Here is a 19,478-nt window from a genome sequence, read left to right as displayed (position 1 = left end):
GTAGCCACACAGGATATGCTGATCCATGCAGTCAGACTCTTTCTACAGTATTGTTCTACTGATGCCACATGTATACACTGTCAAGTGTTTGGCAAACAATTCCCACAGTTTTTGCAACCAAATGGAAGAAAGACAAAGCAGACATGAGAACGGAATAGTTTGCAGCAACATTGCCACAATCCAGAACACCAACACCTCTGTCACTTGGATGTTTTCTCTGGTGATTTCTGATTTCACTCCTGCACTCTGTGATCCTCAGCTGCGCCACCTTGTCTGCCCTGCCCTGCAGCAGGTCTCAACCAGTACCACGCTCACACTCAGTGCTTTCCTACAACTGCCAAGAACTTTATTCCACAGCCCTTAATAGTTCGGCAATAACAAACATCTCTTTTCCATCCCAAAAACCTCCTTCATCCTTTTTTCCTGGGAAGCTGTGCCCTCCAAGATGAAAAGGCTTTAAACACAGCATCACTCAAGAGCTTCAATACAAGATTTGTTCTCATCACTACATTTCAACATCAAATGAAGCTTGTGACCTTTCTAATTGAGTCATTGTTCCTTCCACATTCTGTTTCACTCTACGAGTATCCTTCATTTTATGCATATGTTTCAATGAGATCTTAAAAATAGAACTCATGTTTATTCATATGGATGTTAGGAATTTTTAAGAATTTCTAAGATTCCTCTGTCCAGCTCTATTTCATTCCAAAAAATTATTCTCCTTTTTTTTCCATGTAGCACTACTACACAGTGGATTAGGAAGTAGCAAGGCTTTTTATTTTTACCAGGACCAAGCCCATTTTATGAATGTTCTCTATAAACTGAAGAAAGAAATAGAAAAAATGGTTTCTTTTGGACTGAAACAATCAAAATTTAAGTAACTCAGTTTTAAGCTGTAGAGATAAGCAGGTAAAAACAAGCTGTGCTGGTTTTGGCTGGGGTAGAATTAATTTTCTTCCCAGTGGCTGGCATGGGCTGTGTTTTGGGTTTGTGCTGAACACAGGGCTGACAATGTGGGGATGCTTTTGTTATTGCTGAGCAGGGGATGCACAGAGCCAAGGCCTTTTCTCTTTTCATCCTTCAATGCTGGGGAGGAGACTGGGGATGAATAGGAGGTTGGGAGGGGACACAGCCAGGACAGGTGACCCAAACTCCTTTTTGCTTTGCTTGTGTGCTCAGCTTTTGCTTTCCCTATTAAATTGTCTTCATCTCAGCCCATGAGTTTTCTCACTTTTACCAATCCAATTCTCCTCCTGATCCCACTGGTGGGGGAGTCGGGGAGCAGCTGCCTGGGGCTTGGCTGCTCACTGGACTTAAACCACAACACAAACATTCCCTTGAATTAAGAGTTACAATATATAATCCGCAACTTTACTATAGATAAAATCCAACTTCTATTATTTTTCAGAAAAAGCCTCAGAAAGAAACAAGAACTACCATCAATCATCATGTTCTAAGTAGCTGAGGCCAGCTTTTCTGGATCTTCAGGCATCAGCAATGAACACTGCACTGGTTCAAGCCTGCAGAGGAACTTCATTCTTGTTTCTCAGTCATCTGGGACAGATGGATATTTAAAAATCATGCATTTCTTTTATATAACTCAGCAAGTAAATGACATTTACAATATAATAAATCCATCACTAATGTATATGCTTGATCAAAGGATGCACTTTTCTGTGCTATATCTTGTCTGCCTCAATTTTTAAAGACAGATATGCCAATCTCATTTCATATTTCTTGCTCTTGCGGAGCAAACCGCATGATTAGATTTTCGTTTATCTTGAAATACTGTAACCATTCTTAAGCTTTACCACAGTCTACTTCTGCCTTTTTTTTAAAATTGCATTTTAGAATTTGATCAACTCTACCATTTTGAAAGCTTCTTCAATGAAACACCCAGCTAAACCCAAAAACTGCATTGTATACAGATTATATGTAGTCTAAACCCCACTTCTGCAAGATTCATCTGAACATCCAAAGATCTCCAAAATTCAGAGTATTTATGTAATTACCTTGTGTACAGCTTGACTAGGTAGAGATGGGAAATAACTTGTTACCAATTGTGTTCTCTGCAATTTGATCTCATCTGTCCTTGGCCCTTTATTCCTGGTCTTTCCTACATAGGAGAATGTGTGTGGTGTTTGACAATAAATTAGTTATAGTCTACTGAACCATTGAGGTAAGATAAGTTCTTATCTGCATCAAATACTTTAAAAAAACCCCAAAAAATCAACACAGCACATGCATTTGAAGCATAAAAAGGAAAAAAACCCTGCAGCAACACTCAACTAATAAAAAACCAATATATTGAACAGACAAATCAATCTTGGTAAATAGACTGCTCTTTCTGTGACACATACAGCTAGTGATATTGTTTGTTTTGCTGCGAGGTAAACATGATGAATATAAAAATCTATCTTATGGCTTTGCTTTAGAAGCCACATAATGTGTTAGCACAGCTGGGGTATCTGCATCTTTTAGATAGCCAGCAAGAATGCTATAATATAATCCACAAACTTCCTAAATGGGCTCCACTAAACCAGCCTGTGCTTCCAGCTTTGCACATTTCTCTGCACTTGCCATGCAGTGTTTTTATTTGGAGCGTGGAAGCCACTGTGGGCACCTTGAGACCACAGGGTCAATCAGAAAGGCGGCCACGCTGCCCCTGAACTTCACGTCATGGACTGCCCTGATATTTACTGTGTCAGTGCAGATGATCCATGGTGGTGCCATTATATAAACTTGAAGCTGTATGAGACTAATGACCAAAACATTACTCTCCAAGTCAACATTGGGAAGTGACATCCCACTGCCTTCTCCTAACATGGCACCAAGGATTAACTTCTAGCCCTGAACATCTTCTGAGGGACCTCCTTACATAAGGGAGATCCAGAAGAGACTTTTAACATGATCTTTGTGCTTCCAGCTCAGGTACACTATGGCTGGCATTTCTGACTACACATCTGGGGAAAATGCCAGTGAAGAGCATTCTCCCATCTGCACCAACTCCTCAGCAATAGGACTGTAGCATTCCACTGTTCACCCATTAATGGGGGTACAGCACACACAAAGAAAGATGCACGAGGATCCTTCTTGCTCAGAAAAAATGGAAGTCAGCTTTCTCAGCACGGCGCCTCTGTCTGCAGGATACTCTCACCATCCAACCAGTATAGGCATTTCTCTGCAGCAACTCAAGCTTTCCAACAAATGTTCACTTCTTGCTAACAGTTTTGTTATGAAATCTGAAGTTCTGGCAATTCAGACTCTCCATGTAAATACTGAGAATGTAACATTGGTTAAAAATTGATCTCAAAACGACAGTGAGCCTTTCCTCAGGGTATAATCACTCCAGTAATGCTGTTTCCATCTGGAGGGACTTCCACAAGCCCTAGGCATGTGCATTACTTGTGGGTTTCAAACAGAGCTGCTAATAACTGCATTTATGAAAACTGTGTCCTTCATTTACTGCATCTTACACAGAAGAGACATTACAAAGTCTACTTATGATCTATCCAGTTCATTAAATGGGTGTTTAAACTGGAACACAGTTCACTGAATCAAGACCTTTACGTGCTAGCCTTGCACTTTAACTTCTAACAAAGACAATTTTGTTAAAGCCTGTCAGAAAACTCGATTCAAAAGCTTTCTGCAGTCCCTGGGAAAGAGAGTCTGTTGTCTCTAACACAGGAAAATCTGGCCTGTAGATGGAAAATGAAGCGCCAGTAAGGCAGTTCATACTTTAGTCTGACTGGGGAGTGAGACAATGCCTCCCAGGAGGAGGAACTGCAAAAGAAGAAAATTGTCAGTATTTCAATCTCCAATATAGGAGAGAAGCCACATACCTCAGGCATCAAATACCACAGAAGGATGAACTGGCAAATGTACCAGGACAGGACAGTAAACAGTACAGAATTGTTTACTGTACATCAAAACAGAATCAGCAAAAGAAACCAAAATTCACAAGGATTTTGATACTCTAATCAAAATACACACACACAAAAATCCACTGTGTTTTGCTACTGTTCAATAAACTGCAAAATTATATAAAAATTCATTATAAAAATATTATATAGATTATATAGTATATAGAAAATGGTAAAGGAAGAGCAATAAAAAAGAGCTGCTTCTGTAAGACACCCTACATTCCAGTACTACTGCTGTCAATAATCAGTCAGCTTTTGGGACGATATGCTTTCTTTTGAGAAGTTCTAACACACAAATGACAACGGCACAACATAAGAGGTATATGCCCTGTTTAAGACTGGCATATGCAATCAACATATCTCAACACATCAACATTTGAGATACATTTCTCAATGTACTGAGAACATAAGAGGTATATGCCCTGTTTAAGACTGGCATATGCAAGTTATACAAATCAACATTTTCTCAATACATTACTTTATCATCTGATAGAGACTTGGACAAATATTGTAAGTTAAGATAGAAAAAACCAGATTGATTCACTGTCACACTAAATATTTTCACTAAATGATATAAACGAAGCAAAACAAAAAAACAATGCAAAAATTCCACCACAACCTGGAACTTTCACTTTTTAATTCACTTAAATTAAAAAAATAACAGCTTAAAAATAAAGTGTTAGGCACCTTTCCATTTTAAATAATTTCAACAGAACCTGAACAGTACAGGTCTATGCATTAGCTGTTGCTTCAGACATAGTGTTTTACCTGGATATAGCATATTTTCCTTCTGTTTAGTATAGCACTTCCAGTTCTGTAATTCCTGACAGTACGGCAACTGCAGATTTGTAAGGGATGTCAGATTTATATAAGACGTGGCAAAGGAAAAAAAAAACAAAAAACACTTGCCCATTCTTCTTACAGAGTGAAGAGGCTCAAAGCTAACTTTTCCATTTGATTTAAAAAGCAAAGTTTGGAAGGCTTCTGAATGTCAACACTGATGTATTACAGGGATGTTTATCTTCCCATCACTGCAGATATACAGCAAAACCTGAAGGGGATATTTTCCATCTCTGTTGCAATGAGAACTGTGGAACAGCAGAAATATGAATTACAAGATGCACCTAGTTCTTGCAGACGATTTATGAAAACTGTGTTTTTTAGCTGCTGCAGATGATATGCCTTTTAATTTTTGTTTTTGCTAATTTGTTTTGGATTTAAACCTCTGTCTGATAGGTGCTGGATATTTCAGGCTGATGCTATGGAGTGGGATGGCTACACTTTTGCAGTCAGTTTACTTCCACACCACGCATGTTTGTCCTGTCTGCGTGCCAACACGAGCACCTTTACACCCTCTGCATGCTGAGCTGGATCAAGGACTCCCCACACAGCTGCATGAGCACGCCAAATGAATTTGGCATCCATAAGCAGGGGAAACAGCAGCGCTGAGCTAGCTCAGAACAGGAGTGGGGCAGGGGGGAGCTGCTGGAAGCGAGGGGTAGCTGAAAACCAGAGCCCTGGGAGGAGCAAACACAGAGAGCACTGCTGCCTGTCCAGCTGCCCACAACCACTGCCTGTGCACAGGCACACAGGGGGCTCCAGGGCTGCCCGTCCTCAGAGCCCTCCCAGCAGCCCTGAGGGACACCAGGGACACACTGCAGAATGGCAGGACAGCAGCTGCCTGACTTGGCAGCGTTGGTTCTTCTGCACCTTTAAAACAAGACTACACAACTCAACTACAACAGTGCACTGAGTCCAGAGGAGGGCCAGAGGCATGGAGCATCTCTCCTATGATGGCAAGCTGAGACACTTGGGGTGGGTCAGCCTGGAAAAGAGAAGGCCTTGGGATGGCCTTAGAGCAGCCCTCCAGCACCTAAAGGTGAATAGAGGAGACAGGGAGAGGGACTTCTTACAAGGACAAGGGAATGGCTTCAAACTGAGGGAGGGCCAGTTTAAACTAGATATGGGGAATTAATTCTTTACTGCAAGGGTGGTGAGGCACTGGAACAGGTTGCCCAGAAAAGCTGTGGATACCCCATCCCTGGAAGAGGTGAAAGCCAGGTTGGATGGGGCTTTGAGCAAACTGGTCCTGTGAAAGGTGTCTATTGATGTGTACCCATATGACATCACACCGCAACAGGTGTCACTTCCCATGGCAGATGATTTTTAAAATCACTTCCATTCCAAACCATTCTATGATCCTTGTGAACAAAACAAACACCAAAAAACCTTCCCCACCAAGTTATTCTCTTAAACATTTCTTGCCTTTTGGAGGAGACCCACTTGCTGTGCTGAGAAAGCAGAGGCACAAAATGCAGCACACTTATGTCCCTAATGCATTTAGGGTCAGAAACTCATAGTGTATTAAGAGCATCAGAAAAAAACATAGCAGAATTGAGTGATTTATTGAGCCACCACACCCAGATCCTGTATCAGAAATAATCCAACTGGAAATAATCCAAGTAGGAGAAGCCCACAACAGTAAAACACATACAGTGGTCTGGGTGAGGGGTGCCCTTCCTCTCTCCCAGGGACTCCTGAGGTATTAATGGCAATGCAGGAACATTGTTATCCTCTACAAAACAATGTTTCTATTAAGTATTCTTAGCGATATGAATCTCCCTTTCTTCTTTCAAGCCAAATCTACACACATAGGATTTTTTTATCTCTTACTACAGAATTAAGGAGAGAGCTGCATGTTCTTAAATTCATGGAGGAGAGGGAAGATGTGCATAACCAGCAGTTGCCCTGCACTAGGAGAGGGCACTTCTCACTATTCAGGGAAGCTCTGAGTCTCAATAGCGTTTTCATTAAAATATAGATATAGAACTGGTGGCTTTTCACAGCATGGTGATTTGAACACATATTTCTAGGTGTCCAAAATTACCCTTTCCTTAGAAAATGCACCCAAATGTCAGGCAGAACTCCCATGTACTTTCTCACTCATGTATCCCATCTTTTATGCCACTACAGCTACAAAATAAAGGGTATTAGGGAATGTGTCAGCCTGGTTCTGACATGTCTTCGTGTCTGGTATGTCTTCGGTCTGCAGACAAAATAAGTTAAGGAACCAAAACTTTAAAATACACATATTAAGGTAAAGGAACATCATGGAGGTTAACATGCACTGGGATAAAATCAGCACCAGTTATAAAACATTTGAGTTGCCAAAACTGGTCTTTTTCATGTAGTTTAAAGTTTCTTTGACTACTACAGACCATACAGTATAAAAGTATTTAAGGAACATTAAGAAGTGACAGAATTAATAAATACATGTAGGGCAGAAAATGGACTTCCCACAGGAAAGCTGTTGGGGTTTGGTGTTAGGCTATGAATAGATCTACTAAATATACACTGCTGAAAAGTTTCCACATGTAAAGCCAAAGTGACTTACAGAATATCAGAAATTTTAACTTCCTCATCAGTAATACTCAGCTTTAAAATAAATGCATATGCATTTTAGGAAATATATAAAGATATGTTGCTCTGCAATAAAGAAATCTCAGCTTGGAGAATAAAACAAGGGGAAAAAACCAAACAATTATTTTTGACATGCAAAAGTATTCTCATCAATGAACATGTTAAGGCATCAGAGTCAAGATTATCTTTTTAAGCTAATAAATATATTTTTAAAGCGTATTTTTACAGCTAAAAATTCTAATGAATTCTGCCTGCAACATTATGCCTTTGGTAACATTAAGTAGTACATTGTGGTTGCTAGATAAATTATAGATAAAAGTTCTGTCTGTTTCTTAGAAATTAACAGCTGTGAAGCCATTCTTGAAAAATTATGATTGCTGGGATTAGATTGCAAACAGTATTTTGACAAGTTATCAGTACAGAATAAATTCTTGCAAATATCATACAAGATAAAACCTGTTCAAAAACCTGTTCAGTCTCCTTTACAGGAGTAACTTTACAGCCCCTTCTTTGCAGCAATGCTAACTGGCCACATCTATCAGTAAAAACTTTGGTGCTTAATGTTTAAGGCTGTGAAGTCTTCTTTAATCATAGACATGAATTGTAGAGTTTAAAATGAAAACTTACTTTTCACATAAAACCCTTAGCATGTGACAAACCCGTTGAAAATATATTGCCCCAACTATTATAAAGTCAAGAAGAGAAGTCTGACCATTTATCTTGCTTCCTTGCTTCCAGATATCCATGTCACTTAATAATACTTTACTGCAATGCAAGAAAATTCTTAAGCTGTTGAACAGGGGGTCAAGAATAAGCCTAATTAACCCCTCAAATTCCCACAAAGAATGAATGATGAAAAAAACCAGAATGAACAGGAAGAAAAGAAATAGAGTAAAATGAGGTATTCATCCTTCAGCTGAGGATGAGATTGGAATAGGAAGATTAAATAATCAAGATATAAGCAAGATCAATGCATCTCACTACACTAACATGGATTGTGCTGGCTGCAGTCAATCAGCGATCACCATCAAGGCTCTTGTAAGGATCCAACCATACCTCTGTCACTTGATGCAAACATGCAGGATTATTTCATAAAGTTTATTTTAAAGAAGAAAACCACATCCTTGTTTCCAGTGAATATAAATGTTAGGAACTGAGCATCAGTGTCTCACACACCTCACTGTGAGTCGAGCAGCCTCTCTGTTCTCGGCTTAAGTGCAAAATCGTAACTGGGCACCTCTGATTACCTGCAGTCCCTGTGTGCACATACCACATACATACACACCAGTCAGCTTTGATTTAGAAATTATGCACCCCTGGGAAATATTACCAAAACAAATGCCTCCCAAAGAGGCACAAGGCATCTCTCAAACACAAGATCTAGGCATATGAGAATCAGAGAAAAGGGGACATAGGACAGATGAAGTGTGCTCAAGGACAACAGATTTCAAAGAATTCTAATTATTTTTAAAGTAGGCCAACCCCCAGGACATATCCATCTCATCCAGAAAAATTAATCCAGCCTGCTCCCTGCCATCCTCTTTTCCCAAGGCCCCTCAGGCATACACAAAGATTAAAAGCTACATGAACTATCCTGGCAGTCTGCTCCCTTTTATCACAACAGCTTGACAACTCCCCTGTCATCACCAGTCTTGGTAGAAGATAATAATGGGAGCAAAACTTGTTAACTCCCTGAGAGGTGACTGATGTGCCTATTCATGCAAAAGGTAAGCCTGCTCTCCAAGACAGAAACTCTGCATCTTGCAGAGATTTCTCCTTCACTGTTTCTCTATACAAAATAATGATGATGACTTTGACACTTTGCACACCTACTCACTGCTCTGTCAATGAGCACTCAAGAGTCTCATCATCCACTGCCAAAGCTGGCCCAGAGTAACCATCCACCCCAAGCTTGGCATCAAAGTCTTGTCCCAGGCTTGATCCCAACCTCATGGATAGCTGCTCTCGTTGAGGATGGTTTTCAGATGATTTGAAGGATGACACTATGCCTGGAACTGCTTAAAGAGCTTCACAGCCTCACTGTCAGGTTAATATTTCTTGGCCTTTCTTAGCCCAAACATTCCTGTAGTGTTTACATTAAAAAAAAAAAAAAAGCAAGTATTTAAGTAAACACAATGAGGGACAGAAGACTCACCAAGATCACACATATGCATCCAAGGAACTTATTCAAATCTTACTTCAGACACCCAGGGCTGGAACACCTCTACAGAGAGTACTCCAGAATACTACTTTACTAACTTGGTTAATCTCATGCTATAGGAGTACCTTACCTACATTGACTGTAATATCAGAATTTGGAGCTGAAGATCTCCAAAAAAACTTCCAAAAGTCAGCAGGAGATTCTTACCGCTCACCAAAAAGAGCTGAGGCACAGGAAACCCATGAAGCATTGTTCTGCACTTGAGGGCTCTTGGCTAAGAACTCTGTGATTAGAAGTGAGTGATACATTTCCTATGGCTAGAATCTCATATTCCATCAACAGAAGCAAACAACAAAACCCCACCTACTGCACCTTTCTGTCTCTGCTGTTTACTGAGCCACTGTTCTCATGCTGTCGCTACTGCAGGTCTTGGCTCTGTACAGGCAGAACATACTGCAGAGAGGGGAGGGAAATAAGGGTGGAAAACATGGAAGGGGTGAGAAAAAAAACAATATATTTCATAGCTGTGGTTTAAAGCTTCTCATAGACTTTGAAATGTTAGAATAACACCGTGGGAGATGGAATAGCAGAGCCAGAGCAGGGGAAGCAGTCCAATAAAAGCAATATATTACAAACCGTGAAGAGCTGACCTCAAGGCCTTATTTAACTGAGAGTGTAGCAAAACTTGCTTCAAGACTAAAGCGTGCAGAGAACAATTAATTTCCTCTGAAGACCCCATTATCTTAATGCTTTCTTTCTTGATCCTGTTTCCTCAATTGCAAAAAAATGGAACTTTTTAAAGGAGGTATCTCGGTTACTTTTTAAAATTTAAAATGGTAAATAATTATCTGCCATAGATAGAATTCTTAATAAAGAACTCAAAAGAAAGACAATGGCTCAAAATCTCAAAACCATAAAGGCAGGAACTGAGAAGTAAAATGGAATGCTATGCTTTGGCAATTTGTTCATTTATTAAAGCTCAAAAAGAAAACGTTTTACTGCAGGTTAAAACCAAAGCAAATTTTAATCCCCAGACTGTGGCAAAAATGCTTGAATATGAAAAAGACTATATTTGATTTAATTAAAAATATTATATTCTTTTTCTAAAACACAGTATTTAAAATAATACCTTTCTGCCTTATTAAAAACATCAACTCAAGTCAGAACAGTTCTTGCTGAGAACTGCTGCCAATTTCTTAAAAGACAACAAAAATAAGTACGAAACTTTGTGGGCTGAGCACCATCTGCTCATGCTGTAATTTCATTAACAATTATATTTTGAGACTGTCACCTGTAAAGCAAGTTTTCCACATGTAAACTGGTACACTGTTTTTACCTTTTACCTTCCTTCAGTTCTCTCCTGCTCAGAGGTTCACACATCAGGGCTGACTGCTGCTATGCGCAACTGAACATTCACCAGAGAAGTCAAAGGAAAATACATTGCAGCCTAGGAAAGCAAGAGCAATACTAAAAAATGTTACCACATTCAAGGATTGGAATAAGGGATTCAAGAAAACACTGTAAGAGAAACTTAAAATAAGTACAGGCCACCATAGAGCAGCAAGCAATTAGTTTATTTTAATAGAGAGAAAAAATAAAAGAGCAATTTGGTCCCTTGTAAAGAGGCATGCTTATGCAGGGAGAAACAGGCTTCATTCCTGATTAATACAATTATTTTAAAGCATCATCTCATAATTACAAAAGCAGTTATTTTGGTTTCAGTAATAATGCCTGTATGCAGCCTGGTAAGAAAATTATTTTGTTTCCACATGGAAAATACATGGATTTTCAGAAAATAGGAATTTTGTGCTATAAAATGCACCTGGAAGGAAAGCAGCAAACTATTTCAAAAACAGCTTACACTGTTTTGGGTTTTTTTCAAATTTAAGAACTGCCAATTCAAATGATATTCCAATGAATAAGCAAACATTTCAAAACTATTTGATCCCAAGCAAGGGGAACACAACAAGGATGCTTGTCTGAAAAACAAAGGTAGAATACAAGTATCAGCTTTCTCCTCCATATCTTTGTACAGCTAATAGCAACAAAATACTTCTTCCACAAAAGCACGTATCTTCCTCACAAGCTCCTTCACAGAGGAGGAGGAGGAGGCTATAATTAAACTGATAAATCCTAATCTGCCATAAAGCATAATCTTGAACCGTTTCAGTTTATAGAAACCCACTGAGTTTAATTTTTTCTTCTACAACCTGTACGAAGTGAGAAGCCAGAAAAGCCCCAAATCCAAGCCCAAACAGCAGCACAGGCTGTGAGGACATGCATGCTGCTGGCTGCTGACTACTCCCCTTTGCTGGGGACATCTCCCTTCCTCCACACACCGCCTGAGCACTGCACTCAGTACTGGGGGAACCTCACCCAGCAAAACTCTGTCTAACCTAATGACTGTGAGGCAGAGGTGCACCGCTAAAGACCGATTCAGGCAAGATAAATTCCCTCTGATTCACAAAAATAACAAAGAAAACTGATGTAGGAGGTGGCCTTTTGACCAGCATGAGCTCTACTGGAGTTGAAGCTGACCAGAACTGTGGGGGACAATAAAATGAATTCTTTAAAACACATTGTCAAAAGGCAATGCAGAAATGACATCAGCCTGTTACAGGAGGAGCATGCTAACCTCACAGTCAGGGATACTGACAAGGTGGAGATGCTTAATGCTTTCTTTGCCTCTGTCTTCAACACTGGACTACCCTGCTTGTGAAAACATTAAACTGCCAGCTGACCCTAAAGATCTGAGGAATCTGCTGCTCCACCTGGATCCATATAAATTTATGGAGCCTGATGGGATTTCTTATCCAAGAATGTCATCACAAAGCCTCTCTAGGTGATTTTTGAAAGGTCTTGGGAATCTGTAGATATCCCAGCTGACCAGAAGTTGGTCAACAATGTTTCAAAAAGGCCAAGAAGGAGGACCCTAAATACACAGGCCCCAGGCCTGTCCGTCTCATTTCAGTGACTGGTAAAGTTGTGGAGATTATTCTGGGAGGTATTGAAAAATGCCTGAAAGACAACACAGTCATTGGTCACAGCCAGCACGACTTCATGGGGGAAACCCTGCTTACCAAATCTGATTTCCTTTTATGACAAGGTAACCCAAGTAGATGATCAAGATGATCAAGTCAGTCAATGTAATCTTTTAGGATTTTACTAAAGCTTTTGATACCATCTCAGCATCCATCTGGACAAAACATCCATCACACAGCTGGAAAGCACCAGTGGTGACAGGACCTGAGGGAATGGCCTCATGCTGTGTCAAGGAAGGTTTAGGCTGGCTATCAGGAAGAGGTTCTTTACCCAGAGGGTGGCTGGGCACTGGAACAGGCTCCCCAGAGGAGTGGTCAAAGCACCAAGCCTGACAGTTCAAGAAGAGTTTGGACAACGCTCTCGGACACATGGTGTGACTTTCAGGGATAGCGCTGTGCAGGGCTGGGAGTTGGACCTGATCATCCTCGTGTGCCCCTTCCAACTCAGAATACTCAGTAAAGAATCACAGAGTATGTTGCTAATTCTAATGTTGCTAATTTTAAACTAATCGTCCAGAGCAGACATTTGTTTTCTATACTTACAGAGTAAATCTAGTAACTAAATATAACTGTTGCCAGACTTAAAGTCCTCTCAGATTATATGGCCTAGTTACTGTAAAAAGCATCCTCCCAGCCCCCCCACCCAAGGTAGAAGTCAAACCTATTAATGTAATAGCTTATCCTGCCCTGCTTCCACTTGGCAGTCTCCCGTAATGCTGATTTAATATCTGACAAAAATAGGACAAAGACGCTGTCATTTTTGATTAGAGAACGTCAGCTCAATACAAGCAATTTTACCTCTGCTGAGCTTGGGTTAGGGAAGGTGAATGCTGCTTGGCCATGTGGAAAAAAATCTACGTATCTACTTCTGGGTAATGCTGTCCTCCTGATGACCCAATGAGTCTTTTGCAATAATGAAATTTACTAGCATCAGAATTTCTACTACTTCAGCTTAGCCATCCATATTCACTAGCTTTAAAACTGAGACTTAACTATTACCTAGAATTTCATTTAAAAGAGGAATTTATTACGTGTTATTTTCAATGCCCCACTACTCAGCCCCTAAGCAGCACAAATTATTATTTTCTCCCAAAACCACAAATTACAGACTACCCAATCGATGGTGTTAATCCCAATTTCTACTCACACTTTATTAATTAGGTATTGCAACAGATGAATAGTTTAACCTGTGTGATCCCCAAAACAGATACAACTGCTACGTTTTTGTTGCATGATCTTACCTAAGTGTGCAGAGTCACCTTTCATCCTATGCTGAGGATGCTGCCAAATGTTCCCTGGATACCCTAGATCACTCTTCTCCTGCAATGGGATTCTTGAAAAGCAAATGCCAGTCTTAGCTTAAGATCTTTGATTTTTCAGCTGTTCAGTTCTTTTACATTATTCACAAATGGTAACACCCAGGGCTAAAACAGGACAAAAGGAATCTTGTCACATACATAAAAATGGTGCAAATCTGCCCTTTGAAGAGGAAGAGACATATACATAATTAACAGTCTTGAGATAATGAGTTCTTTACCTAACTTAATACAATGGTTTTTGAATGACAAGAGAGTTCGAGAAATTTTTAATATAATTTATATATGCATACTAAATTGTAGGTATCATATAGGCTTTCTTTTTTCCCAATTTCTTCACATTATTTGCTCTGTGGTCATTGATTCTGCAACATAACTGGAAGCACTTGTCAAAGTATTTCCCTTTTAATATGATAGGGATTGGGGTTTTTATACTCTCCCAAGGGTCATAGATTTTTACAAGCTTTTTCAAAGCAAATTTAGATAGAAACACATATTTTAAAAAATTCCTTTAATATCTCAAAGCATTTTGCCTATTATTGTTGCTAGCAATACAGAAGATTACTGTCAGAAGTGATGGTTACTTTCTACAACAGCAATACTTTGGCTATAGCAAGCTCACTACCTCACTGTGCACAGTCTTCAAGCCAAACTTGTTGAGCACGAAAAGTTTGCCAAGGTGTTAATTTCTGGTGAATGTCACACAAGAAGTGGTGACTTCTTACAGCTCTGATTGCAGAAGGCAGTGTGGCTATATCTAGCCCTGCACCTGTATAGAGCTTTTCAAACCCAGCTGATGAATGATTGTGTTCAGCTTTCAGATAATGCCAGAGTAGCAGAACTGATGCAATGTCCTTTGTGTTGGTGTCACTCAATTACAGAAAGGCAAACCAATTTAAAAAGTGACCTAAGTATAGATAACTAAACATAACAATTGGAGAGAGATTATTTTGTCATTTAATCACCTAGGTGCCACCATGGATCACATTTTTACCAAGTTCAGAAAACTCACATCCCTTCACTACTTAACACTACTGCCCTTGTACATCCAATTTCTTATCTTATTTCAATTCCTGCCTTTCCTCCAGTAATGATATCAACTGCAAATTGCTGTGTCTCAGTTTCTGTTCTAAGCACACTTACTCCTTAAGGGAAAGTGAACAATTTCCTTTGGGATTTCCACACAAAGAATCTAATTTAAACCACAATAACACTTGAAGTTCAGTCTGCAACTTGTCATTAAGATCTCAGTGACAATCAAGCCAAGGTATACAGGATATTAGCAGTTCTTAAAAGTGGGGAAGAAGGGGTGTCACAAAAAAGATCAGAAAATGTCCATTCAGCTTTTATTTCTGCTTATTTTTCTAAACCTCTTGCCTCCACATCATAAATTCTCCACCTTCTATTGGCCATGTGGGAATTGTAATGTTTAAACTTGGCAGTTGGTGAAGGCCCACAGCCCCAGCTGCAATCATCATCTGGTTTCCTGAACCAGAGGGATGTGCTGGAATTGCCACCCGACCAGGGCACTCAGCAAAGCCTCCTGTCCCTATCCAAGGGCAACCACTCTTCCCTCACTCTGGCACGGCTGCCGTGACATCTGGCAGCAAGGACAGTTAGCTGTCCTGGCAGGGAAATGGGAGCACAAATGTCTAAGGGTGGGAGACTGACCTCACAAGCTCCTGTTAAGCACATCTGGTACCCGAGACATGCACACTTTCAGGGGTGGGACGAGGAAGGGGACAGTTGTTGCCCAACTACTCATGCACACTTTGAAAAAGCCCTTGCAACATGGTCCAGAAAGTCTGAGAACTACTGATAAACAAACAAGACCTAAACAAAATCCCAGTAAAATCATGTCACTTACAGACACAAAATTAAATGCCTTCAATATATGGCAAATCCACTGGTAGCTCAGGTGTAGTGGCCATGGAAAATGCTGAATTTACTGTAATGCTTCAAATCTGAAGCACCAGGTTCCCAGATATAAGGCCAAGCAGCCTGTGCCAAATTTTCAGGAAGCTCTCCTCGTTACACCTGTGAACAGGACAGACTACGGAGCTTCTTTTGTGGGTTTAGCAGTCTCATCACTACATTTCTGCCTTGTGCAAGGTCAGGCACACATTTCCAGCAAATTTTTTACTACCTTACTAATCTCCCTCTGGACACTGGACACTTTTCCTTACTGTCCTTCATATAGACAAATTAATAGGGTGATTTGTAATTGGTCAGATTTGGAGAGATAAAATTGACCTACAGGACACTTACTCCTTTAAATAAGCTTTCAACTTTTCAGGAACAAATCTTTCTTTACAGTTTCAGGCCATTGGTTCTGCCTGCTGTACTACCTACTCCTTGACAACAGCAGCTTTAAGGCTGTACCTCTGAGGCTGATCATTAGTAACACATCTCGCTGGAGAACAACAAATACTGTAGCTGGGATCCCTACAGCAATCTTGTTACCATGAATGGCCTCAGTGGTGTGATTGGCACATGGTGTGACTCCTGAGGTGTCCTGCACAGGCCCAGGACTTGGAATTGATGATCCTGATGGGTCCCTTCCAAATCAGCATCTTCTGTGATTTGATGATTCTCAGTTATTTCTTGCTAGCTTCAGAACTGTGACCCCTTGATCCAGAAGGTATCAGAAAGCATCCAAAAGACACAACATAGTAATCAAATCAATGATTCTACCTAATTTTTTCTCACATCCTTGGAATCCCTATCAGATAGCAGGTATCATTACTTACACAAAAGCAGATATGCAGTTAAGACTCTCAGAACAGACCTTGATATATTTTCATTGTTTCGATTTGATTTAGATTGGAAACTGAAAGTTCTTAAGGATCAGAGTTAAGTTTGTCTTTAGATATTTCTGATAATGCAAATGAATACTTAATCTCTCACTCCAAATCCCACAAGAACTTTTTCCTCAAATGGATTCTTGGAGGAACTACCAAGTGAGGTTACCCAGAGAACAGTTCTGTCCTCCCAACTTCTGCATATGCGTCAGTGAGTCTTCTATTGGAAAGAGAGGCGCTACCTCCAACTATCTGTCATACTGTTAGCACCACTCTGTTCTCATTTCCTTCCTACTTCTCTACTTTCATTTTTGTTTTGAAAACTCTCTGTACATTAATCATTTTTACTTTCTGAAAGACCTCTGAAATCTTTTAAATCAGTAAAAAAAACCCACAGTATATGAAAGGATATTTTTTTAAAGGTACATATTTATAACACTGAAAGATTTTTCTTTATTACCTATTGTCTGCTGCTGCGGGCAGGAAAACATTGAAGGTTATAAACATAAAAAAGAACAACACAGCAGATCTTTTCGTCTTTGCATCTTTAATGCTTTGGTGTTATTAAAAAGTGCCCAGGGTTACACTGCAGAGAGGAAAAGGATACTGCCTGAAGTTAGCTAAAAAAGCTGAATTCTATTTTAGGCTGGTACTGTCTGACAAGGAATTTCAAATTTGTTGGTTAGAGCTTGGAGCGCAAGAAAAGGGAGGAGAGTGTTGTACAGGAAAAAGATTTATCTGTCATCTTTAGCTTAACAAATTTTTGGGCAACTGACAACAGAGCAAACACACACATTCCTACAACTGAACAAAGAGCACACCACTGCATTTCTGAGAAGCAGTTAGGATGAAACTCCTACTTCCTTTATGCTGAAGCTGTACCAAGAGACACACTGTTCCCAGGTGTTGCAGGGAGCACACTCCAAGATACAAGCTCAGCTCAGCCTCTCCTAACACGATGCAGGGTATGCAGGTCCTAACCTCCGGACATATTCCTGGGCTCTGACAGCTTCCCACTAATATGCCAGAGTACTACTAGTAGGCAACAGTCATTACTGTTTAATTCATAACCCTTACCTGAGCAGCTTCAGAGGTGGAAAGCACTCCAACCCAAAACATGAATTCAGTAATAACAATAATGTTCCACAGAAAATGATGAAGCAGCATGTGTTACTCTCATATATATCACAAAGGCAAGTAAACAGCTGATCTAGCTAATTAATCAGATATTCTGTTAGGATTTCGTCTTTGACAGTGTTTACTTAATATAATTGTATTTGTTCTCAACAAATACTGAATTATTTCCTGAGATGGCTGTCATGGATACTTCCTCCTTAGGTCAATATCAGGTAATCAAGAGAGAATGCTGCTTTATCAAGGGCAGGACTGTAAACTCTTGCAATTCCTTTACTGGTACAACAGCCAGCTAAAGAGACTTCTGAATTAGACCTCACATGTGAATGCCAGTGGATACAAGGGTCCAGCTCAAAAGTCTCAAAGCAAAAGCCTTTAGGCTCATGAGAAAGGACAGCATGATGCATTACAGCACACACGTAAGTTGACACAGCACACACACACCAGGGCTACAACATTTCAGTGGTCACCCCAAAATAAGCATCTGAAGATGGTCACTGTCCTACACAGTAATACAACCACATTTTCTTTTCCTTGAGACTGTCCCTTTGAATGTCTGTTCACAGTTCTTTCCTCAGCTGGAAAAGTAATTTGACCGGTTTGATGCAAAATGTCTACTGCCTGACATTTTCTTCCGAGGTATACAAATAAATTCCTGAAGATTTTTCCACACACAGAAAATCCCACGTTGTGTCTAAAAGGACAGATCACAGAAACTTCACCGCTTAATAAACTGCTTATCTTCAAAAAACCCGTTATGGCCTATTATCTCAGCAGTAACTGCCAAGATACAGCAAACTGTAACAGCTTCAGAAGACAGAGCATCTGCTGAAGGAGTCCAAAGTAATTTCCAGTTTTCAAAAACAAGAGTTATGTCAACTCACTTGCCTTATACAATTATCCAAAGCAGTCCATTGAGAGGTCCAAGATCATTAGTGAACACATAATAAAAGATCCCTTTTTAAGATAATCACTGGAAAATTTTATGACTTTACCAAGATTATTTTAATCTTGGCTAATCTTACTTCAAGCAGATCTCCTTAAGTCCAGTTATGTTCCTGAGCTCTAAAACATCTGGTGAAAACGGAAGAATTACTTTGACTCCTTCTAAGACTTTGGTGTCAAAAGGTCAGACTATTTTCACCTGACTAATACAAGGCCATGGTAAGACTCATACTGCAGATTCACTCGTCTGACCTCCTGAAGCATTTCTGGAAGTCAACATTTCTGGAAGTCAACTGAAGCGCTGCCTTCCTCTCATATCACCTGTGCTCCCACCATTTCGGCATGGCAGACCTGCACCACCAGCTGGGTAAATCCAGCGCCTTTTGGCTTTCCGTGCGCTGCTCTTAAATTACCTGACCTGCTGCTTCTCCTTGGCCAAACCTGCCTTTTGGTTAGGAAAGCGTCGGGAAGCCGATCCGCGGCAGCTAGGTGAGTTGGTGAGGGAACACCTGCACCCTTTGTTGGAGCTCTGGGGGACCTTTGCGGGACTCTTACGCAGGGGACACCGGCGCGGTTATTTAGGGATGGAAAACCCCCAAAGGGAAGGCGATCCCACCACGCGTTTCGGGTGCCCAGGGCACCGGCGGCGGGGAGGTCCCGGGGACGGGAGGGCCCCGGCGGGACGCTGCCCGCACCACCGCGCCGGTGGCGGACACCGGCGGCGCGCTGCCGGCGGG

General features: G+C 40.5%; 1 protein-coding gene across 2 annotated transcripts in view; it reads right to left on the bottom strand.

The window, feature by feature from the left end:
• Nucleotides 1-19,478, bottom strand: part of GALNT7 (polypeptide N-acetylgalactosaminyltransferase 7) — a 70,724-nt gene that overhangs the window by 50,845 nt on the left and 401 nt on the right. The gene's annotated exons all lie outside the window — the stretch shown is intronic.

The sequence above is a fragment of the Pyrgilauda ruficollis genome, unplaced genomic scaffold, assembly GCF_017590135.1.
Source record: "Pyrgilauda ruficollis isolate IOZ18807 unplaced genomic scaffold, ASM1759013v1 scaffold5, whole genome shotgun sequence".
Lineage (NCBI taxonomy): Eukaryota > Metazoa > Chordata > Aves > Passeriformes > Passeridae > Pyrgilauda > Pyrgilauda ruficollis.
The sequence above is the reverse complement of the archived record's forward strand: the minus strand, read 5'-3'. Positions and strand labels throughout refer to the sequence as shown.